The sequence below is a fragment of the Panthera pardus genome, unplaced genomic scaffold, assembly GCF_024362965.1.
Source record: "Panthera pardus isolate Hobbes unplaced genomic scaffold, ASM2436296v1 HiC_scaffold_24, whole genome shotgun sequence".
In the NCBI taxonomy this organism is placed as follows: Eukaryota; Metazoa; Chordata; class Mammalia; order Carnivora; family Felidae; genus Panthera; species Panthera pardus.
Window position 1 is genome coordinate 92522289 of NW_026526810.1, and position 9524 is coordinate 92531812.

Consider the following 9524-nt stretch of genomic DNA (forward strand, 5'->3'; position numbering starts at 1 on the left):
GCCTGGAGCCTGGCCCCGGCGCGCCCGCCGCAACCCCAGCGCGGGCGTTGGGGGTCCTTCCCGCCGCCACCGCGCGAGCGAGCGAGCGAGAAACCCAAGGGGTCTGGGTCTCCCCGCAGGGCCCGCCCCACCCCGCGCAGTCCCGGCCAATCCTTCGGTCTTTCCAGACGAGGAAGTCAAACCGTACCAATTACGCATCCACAGTGTCCCTGACAGTCTTAAAGCTGAAAGGGATTATGAGTGATAACCTAGACCAGGGCTGCATAATAGAGTTTCTAGTCGTCACATCGAAAGAGCAAAAAGAAACAGGTGAAGTTCATTTTAATAATCTATTTTATTCAACCCAATATGTGCAAAACATTTCAAAATACACTCAATATTAAATTATCCATATTTTATGTGTTGTTTTTGAAAGCTGGTGTACATTTTATGCAAACTAGCCACATTTCGTAGTCAAATGTAGCGAGTGGCTACTGTATCAGTCAGCACAGGTGGAAACTACCCTCTCATTTCATAGAAGGAAACAGGCCCAGAGTGAGGCGATGATGTGAGAGCAAGGGGAGAGCTGGATAGTGAGAGAGCCATGTCCTATAAATCCCAGCCATGGGTCTAGTCTAAAAGCACCCCCCCCCCCCCAGGAGAAATTTTCATGGTGAAACTGGAAAGCTTCCCAACACCTTACACATTAAAATTTCAAATTAAAAATTTTTTGGTATGTCATTTTTTAAAAGCCACCATTTAATGAAGTAGCTTAGGATATGGTAGGCCCCAAATAGGTTTTACTTCTGTTTTCTAGCTGAGAAAAATAAGCGTAGAAAGTTTATATATGTTACTCAAAGTCACATGGTATGATAGAGATGAGACTCAAACTCAGATTATTTCTTACTTCAATGCCCATAACCTGTGGTCTGTCCATCACTTATTAATCCAATCTCCCTCTTTACCTAGGAAGTTTGTTTTCATCAGACCTATGTACGGATCTATTTATCTCTCCAGGGCCCAACCCAGCTCACTCATTCCCCTTCTATGTGGTCTTCTTGGTTTCCTCTTCACCCATTTCCAGTCTCTAAATGAGTTTTGATTCAATAAACTTACTCTATGCCAGACTGAGCTTGACATTACAGATATGAAGATACAGAAGGCCCAATCCCTGCACATGGAGAGACACCCCATGGAACTTAGCAGGTGATCTTTGATGACATTTCTACTTCATGTTTCTACAACTGAATCGTAATCTCTTTAAACTCCTTAAGCGGGGATTATGTCACAAACATACCTGTGACTCTCAATACCTTAACAAAGCTTCTCTTTGCAAGTGTTTGTAAAATGAATGAATGTTTTATATTATATATATATTATATATATTAATGTATATAATATATATTAATACTGGCTACAGTATTAATATCTGAAGATATCAAAATATCTATCAAAAATAAGAGACATAATATGGAAATGGAAAAACTAAACAATAAAGCCTAAAACTGCAGAAGGAAGCAATCTGAACATGAATCAGCTCCGGATTTCACCCTGATGCAATAAGCCTGTAATTTGGGAGAGCTTAAAACTGTCAATGTTCTCAGGATGAAAGCTTCCATTCCTAAGATTTGAACTCTTGCCCACAACAAATTTAGAAAACTTGTAATCAGAAACAATCACCATAGAAGACTTTTTTATTTTATTGTTTTTTCAGCTTTATTGAGGTATAATTGACTAATAAAATTTTAAATGTATGTCATAATGATTTGGTATACAGATAACATTGTGAAAGGATCCCCCCATCAAGTCCATTAACACATCCATCATCTCACATATTTACCCTTTCTTCCTTCTTGGTGAGAACATTTAAGTTCAACTCCCTTAGTAAATTTCAATTTTACAATACAATGTTTCCAATGATAGGCACCATATTATACATTAGATCCTCAGAGTTTATTCATCTTATATTAGAATCTTTATACCCTTTTACCAAAGTCTCCCTATTTTTCTTTTTTTAATTTCACATATAAGTGAAACCATGCATTTGTCTTTCTCTGTCTGGTTTATTTCACTTAGCATGATGCCCTCAAGGCCTATCCATGTTGTAGTAAACAGCAGGGTTTCCTTCTTTCTCATAGCTGAATAATAACCCATTGTATATGTATACCACACCCCCTTTATCCATGTAGCCATTGTTGGGCACTTAGGTTGTTTCCAAACTTTGGCAATTGGGAATAGGCGACATCAAACATGGGAGTGCAGACACCTTTTCAAGATAATGGTTTCATATACACCCAGAAGTGGGATTGCTGGATTTTGCTTTATTATCTTGATAATTATCATTTTTCCTTTCAGATTTGTAAGGGACTTTAGAATGTGCAAAATACAGTTTTGTGCACCTGATGTAACTACACTGACACTTCCCTAAGAATCCTTCAATTTGGTCCTTTGTGTGAGTTCAGTTTTTCCACTCTGCCTTCTCTGGCAGTCATCTCACCTGTGTTAGGGCCTAGGCAATAACTCATTAGTCATTCAGGAACTATTAAGGAGCACCCACAGGGTACATAGTTCAACCTTTGCTTTCCAAAAGTCCAGCCTCCAATTTATTATACCTTAGCTAAACAACATTAAATTTTTTACAGATGAACAAGGCCATCTAGTTATTCTAATACTAGTGATTATAACAACAACATAACTTAGATTTAGTGTACACAGCATTTCTTGATGGAATTCTGATTACTATGTAAACAACAGCTGTTATTATTATTTTTAATGACCAAAGCAGGAAATGGCTTGAGCCCAATTTCTCAAAATGGGGCATGGAGATTTACGTAGGGAGCTTCTCGGTACCTAAACATTTTCTGGCACTGAGTAGGCTAGAAGGAACTAATTTAAAGAGAAAAATTTGGTCAAGGAAAAGGAGTATTATGACACTCAAGAGGAAAAAAGGCTAAGTAAAAACCTAAAGGTTTTATTAGATCTATTTACCTAATATTCGTTGACTATAAATGTGCACATGGTACATTGCTAGAATTTTCTCTCAAGATGCTTGAGATTATTTGAGCTGGGGGAGAAATACCACCTAAGCTCTATCTTCACCTCCTCTCCCTCATATTCCTGGAAGAACAAGCTACATATAGTAGAAACTGATAAGTTCCCATTTATACCTTACCCCACTGTGCGGCCTGATTTCCAACTCTACCTTTCTACTCCTCTATAGCTGACCTTGTTACGGCCAAATTAATTCCCATTTTCATGAGATCATGAAATCTCTGCTGCATTTTGCCAATGCTGATTTCTCCTTCCTTCGATTCTACTTTCTATGTACCAAACACTCCAGATTCTCCTTACACATTTCTTTTTTAAAAGCATGTTTAGGGGCGCCTGGGTGGCGCAGTCGGTTAAGCGTCCGACTTCAGCCAGGTCACGATCTCACGGTCCGTGAGTTCGAGCCCCGCGTCAGGCTCTGGGCTGATGGCTCAGAGCCTGGAGCCTGTTTCCGATTCTGTGTCTCCCTCTCTCTGTCCCTCCCCCGTTCATGCTCTGTCTCTCTCTGTCCCAAAAATAATAAATAAACATTGAAAAAAATTAAAAAAAAAATAAAAATAAAAATAAAAATAAAAGCATGTTTATTTATTTTGAGAGAGAGAGAGAGAGAGAGAGGGAGCGCACAAAGAGAGAATCCCAAGCAGGCTCCATGCTGTCAGCACAGAGCCCAATACGGGCTTGATCCCATGAACCATGAGATCATGACGTGAGCTGAAATCAAAAGTCAGATGCTTAACCGACTGAGCCACCCAGGCACCCCTCCCTCCTTATACTTTTCTAATATTATTTAACTGTCTCCTTCGTGGGCTTTCCCCCAGCCCACCTCTAAGATGTGAGTGTTCCCCAGGATTCTATTCTCTGTCCAGTCCTCTTCTTCTATACTCGCCCCTGGAGAAACTTGACCAGTCTCATGATTTTAAATACCTCCTCCCTGCCAATGACTCTCAGATCTATTTTTCCACTTCAGATCTCTCCCTTGAGCTTCAAAATCCAACTGCCTATTGGACACAACCATCTGCTTTTCTTAGAACTGTTTGGTCACACCACCATCCATATCTAGACACCTAGAAAGTAGGAAGCCACCCTCAGTTTCTCCCAGTTTTTCACCAATGAATAGATTGGTTGATCTATTGATCAACCAAGTTTGCCAGTTCTTTCTTCAATTTAGTCCCTCCTCTTCATCTTTATGACCAAGGACTTAGTTTCAGCCCTTATTGTCACTCACCTGATTTATTGTCACAGTTTCCTAAATGATCATTCAGCCTCTAGGCTTGCACCTATTCCAAACAGCCTCCATGCTAGCCTAGTTTCTCAAAAATAGCAATCTGGAGCACCTGGGTGGCTCAGTCAGTTAAGCATCTGACTTAGGCTCAGGTCATGATCTCGCAGTTCGTGAGTTCGAGCCCTGCGTCAGGCTCTGTGCTGACAGCTCAGAGCCTGGATCCTGCTTCAGATTGTGTGTCTCCCTCTCTCTCTTCCCCTCCCCAGGTTGCTCTCTGTCTCTCTCTCAATAAATAAATAAGTAAATAACTAACTAAATATTTAAAAAATAGAAATCTGACCATGTCACACCTCTGTTTAAAATCTTCAATGCTCCCAACTATCTGAGGACTCAAATTCAAAATTCTCAGCATGACATTCAAGGTCCTCATGATCTGGCCTCACCTCTTTCTCCAGCTAGATCTCCAATACTTCTCTGTAACTCCTCTGTGCCTGGATTAGGTTTCTCCTCTTTGGTTCCATAAGTTCATATAATTGTGCTTAGCACATGGAATCAAATAGGTATTTATGTAGAATTTCTTCCCCTTTCAACAGAGGGGTAGTGAACTTGCCTCGGTAGTCTCGGGTTGCCCAGCACTTAGCATTTTGTGTGTGTTTCACAAGATGACTTCTGAGTGAATTAATGAATGTACACATAAATTAACTAATGAACTTGAAAAGATAACAGCATGAGATGTCACAGGGCAATGTGTGATATGTTTTAAACAAACACTATTAGCTTACAGGCAAAGCAATCATTTGGGGCAGAAGTAAATCTGGATGGGACAGAGGACACAATTGAATTGGAATTGACAAGAGAAAATTCACAAAAGGTGTGGATGTGGGAGAATTGGTGACAAAGTAGGAGCTCAACTACCACCTGATAGGTTAGAAAAAAACAAAAGAAACTTATCTAAAATTCATATAGAAAACATTTCAATATCAAGATTATCCAGTCAAGAAACAAGTGTGGCTCCAAACTCAGGGACTCTAGACTCAGCGTGATTCCAAGTACACCAGACAGAGTTCCAAAGTGAAAAAAGGGTGGAGTAAGTGAAGGCCCTCCCTGCTGAATGTTAAAACTTCTCCCCTACCTCCAGCAGATCACATGTAACTCTCAGCTCCAAAACTTGCAGACCTTATGCATACCTGCTTTCCACTCATTGCCTCATGCCTGACCCCTCCCTCTCCTATTCTAAAAGGAGAGTAGAGAATTCTTCTAGGAATAAACAACAGCATCTGAAACAACAGAACAGTTAGTCCCCCTACTCACACACTCAGAATTCAACTTCCTTTTTATTTAATGCCTCAGTCTATGATCAGAAAACCAAGGCTCACAATGTTGTTAAGGAAAGCCTCCAACATGACATAGCTCAAAACAAATAAGAAAATAGGAACTTTGAATGAAAAAAGGGAAGGAAGAAGAAAAAAAAAGCTATAATCAATATCATCAAACATGCAAGAGCAGGAGTCTATAAAAAGGAAAAATTACAGAGCAAGAAACAGATCTTGGAAACTATATGATAGCCAAAATAAGGTTTCGACAGAAACGTTGAGGAAATCTCCTAAATAGTGATATAAAAAGACAAAGAGGTAGAAATAAATGCAAAGAGATGGAAAAAATAGAAGGTTAATTAAAGGAGAACAGAGTCTGATTAATAAGGGTACCAGTAAGGGAGAACATGAAAATGGAGAGGAAATCATCTTAGAGGTTATTCAAGAAAATAGCCAAAAATGAAGGATGGCTATTTAGATTGATAGGGACACTGAGTGCCCAGTTCACTGGATGAAAAATTCCCCTGACAGATAAAATTTTCAGACAGAAAAACAAAACACCCAATATCCTACAAAGAATTAAGAATCAGAAAGGCACTGATCAGAATCAGAAGCACTGGAAGTTCCAGGACAATGGAGCAAGGCCATTTAGCCAGCCAAGCTATTAATCAAGCCTGAGAATAGAATTAAGATATTGTTATGTATGAAGAATAATGTACATCTTTAAATCCTTTCTCAGAAAATTATGGGAGGATATGATCCAACCAAAGGAGTAAACCAGAAATGAGGAGACATGGGTATCCAGAAAGAGGAGATAGCACCCAAGACAGGACTTAAGAGAAGTTCTGAGAAGACAGCCCTAGAACCCAGATTAGAGCAAGGAGGGAGGCCTCAGGAGGAGTGTCGCCATGTAAACTGGACAGACACATGATGTGACTGACTTTATGGAAAACACTACTCAGAGGAAGTTAATAATTGTATTGTAAAGTTGGGGAAAAGTGATTTAAAAAAAAAAAAAAGAAGAAGAGCATCTAAAAAATGAGGCAGCTTTTTAGGGCACCTGGGTGGCTCAGTGGGTTAAGTGTCCAGCTCTTGACTGGCTCAGGTCATGATTACTAGGTTCATGAGTTCGAGCACCATGTCAGGGTCTGTGCTGGTAGCATGGAGCTTGCTTGGGATTCTGTCTCTCTCTCTCTCTCTCTCTCTCTCTCTGCCCCTCCCCCACTCACTGTGTTTGCCTCTCTCAAAATAAACTTTAAAAAGATGAGGCAGCTTTTAATTCCAGGAAGTTCAAATACCTTTACAATAAAACAAATGTAACTATTGTATATTGCTTGATTTATACAGCCCCACGATGAGACAAACATGGGATGTGATTTAACCAAACTTGTGTATATTATATGTATTGGAGGACAGAGGTAGGGAAAGTAGGGATCTGAAGTGATATAAGGATGCTAAATCTTTATCTTGCTTATTAGCAAGTGAAAAGATAAATCCTAAAATTGATCTATCAAGAAATAGAGTATAAGCATATTATTTACAAAGAAAACATGGAAGAAATGTGTTGAAGGGTTGGGGAATGGGACCTAGGGGTAGAATAGGGTGGGACAATGGACTCCTCTTTCCCAATCTAAGTGTTGTAGTACTTTTTACGTTTTTAGTTTTTTGCTTTTTTTTTTTTTTTTTAAGAGAGAGAGAGAGAGAGAGTATGCGTGCTTGAGCAAGCAGGGGAGGGGCAGAGGGAGAGAGAGAGAGGGAGAGAGAAAGAGAATCTTAAGCAGGTTTCACACTCAGCAAAGAGTCTGAGGTGGGGCTGGATCCCACGACCATGGGATCATGACCTGAGCAGAAAGCAAGAGTCAGACCCTCAACCAGGGTGCCACCCAGGCGCCCCAAAGTGTTGTAGTACTTTTTTAAAAAGGTCTTTATGTATTACTTTATTAAAGAAGAGTATTTCCCAGAAGTCTAGGAATTCCAACTTCTATTCCTACCTCAACATCTTACTGCTTAGCCATAGATACATTTAATTACATGAATTCTCGTGGGCATTTAGGGAGAGATATTTGGGATGACAATTTTCCAAAAACTCAAGTGTTGTGGCTGATTTGCAAGCAAAAGTAGTTGCTACTTGCCTATCTGGTACTGTTTCCCAATTTCTCTCTAGAATAATCAGTTCCTGTCCTATTAGTTATCTGTCACTGTGTAACAGATTACCACAAAACTTAATAGCTTAAAACAAATGAATATTTATCGCCTCACAGTTTTTGTGGACTTTTGTGCAATTCAGGAGTAGTTGAACTGGGTTGTGTGACTCAGTCTCTCACTATGCTGCAATCAAGACTAGGGCTTCAGTTATCTGAAGGCTTCCCTAGGGCTGGAGGCTCTGCTTCCAAGAAGCTTCACTCATATTGCTGCTGGCAGGCAGCCTTAGTTTCTTGCTGGCTCTTCCTTGGCATGTGGGCCTTTCCATAGATCTGTTGATAGGTCCTCATGGCAATGCAGCTGGCTTCGCCCAGAGGGAGTAATCCAAGGGAGAGTAAGGAGGAAGCCCCAATACCTTTTATCACCTAGCCTCAGTAGTTGTATAACGTCACTTCCACTTTATTCGACTCTTCTAGAGCAAGTTGCTAGATCCAGGGAAGGGGAATTAGGCTCTACTTCTTGAAGTGGGCAATATTAAAGAATTTGTGTATGTATTTTAAAACCGCAGCACCCATCAATGACACATCATAGGTAAGTAGATTAGGACATTATCCGTAATATTTTTTTGAAGATCTAAATCTATCTCATCACTGTTTGTTATGACATCATTTTAAGTGACCCCCCCCCCCAAAAAAAAAAAACTAGGATATGCCTGGTTTTCTAAAAACTTTTTCTCTACCGTATGGTATTTTTATTTTTTATATTAAAATTTTTTTTAATATTTATTTTTGAGAGAGAGAGACAGAGTGCAAGCAGGGGAGGGCAGAGAGAGAGGGAGATACAGAATCTGAGGTAGGCTCCAGGCTCCAAGCTATCAGCACAGAGCCTGATGAGGGGCTCAAACTCTCAAATCATGAGATCATGACTTGAGCTGAAGTCAGAAGCTTAACCGACTGAACCACCCAGACATCCCTCTACTGTATGATATTTTAAGGTCCTAGAGTATTGATGACTCTTCTTAGTCTTTTTGTATCTGCTCCTATTATAATATCTGATATATTCACATACCCATTCATTCAATAATTTATATATATAATCATCTTCTGGGTATACAATAATAAGCAAGAAATAGTCACAGTCCTTGTTTTCCTAGAGCTTATAATCTACTGGGTGGAAAAGACACTAAACATTTAAGCACGCTTATGAATGTAAAATTACAAGTTGAGGTACATTTTCTGATGAAGAGGGATATGGTCTTATGGGTGCATATAAAAAAGAAACAGGGCTGTTCTGAGCAGCCATGTGGAAAATAGATAGGAGGTTCATCTGAAGTTGGACTTTCGCCAGATGGGTGACAGAAAAAGAACAAGGGTCAGGGAGTTTAAAATATTGGGCACATATTTTGTGCTCATAAATATTTATTGGATTGAACCAAACAGAGCTGTCTTTTTTTTCTCTGTCTTATCCTCTCTTCTTTATTTCTTGTCAGAGGTGATATCTTTTGGTATCCACAGGCTAGTTTGACCAGAACAGTTGCAGCTGAGCAGGAGAAGGGACTACCCGTGCTCAATCCGTCTTCCTTGTTTATTATCTACTGCAATTTACAATTATATTTAGAAAAACAGAATATAATATTCATACAATACCCATAAGATTTTTTCCTAAGAAATTTGAAGACATCTTTTATGTGACTTTGGTAATTTAATTTGCATAAATTTGCACTTTATATGTATATGTAGAACATACCTATTTAAACTCAAATATCCAGGACCGCTGTTATTAGATGAGATCAAATGGCATATATTTGGGGACTCTGACTG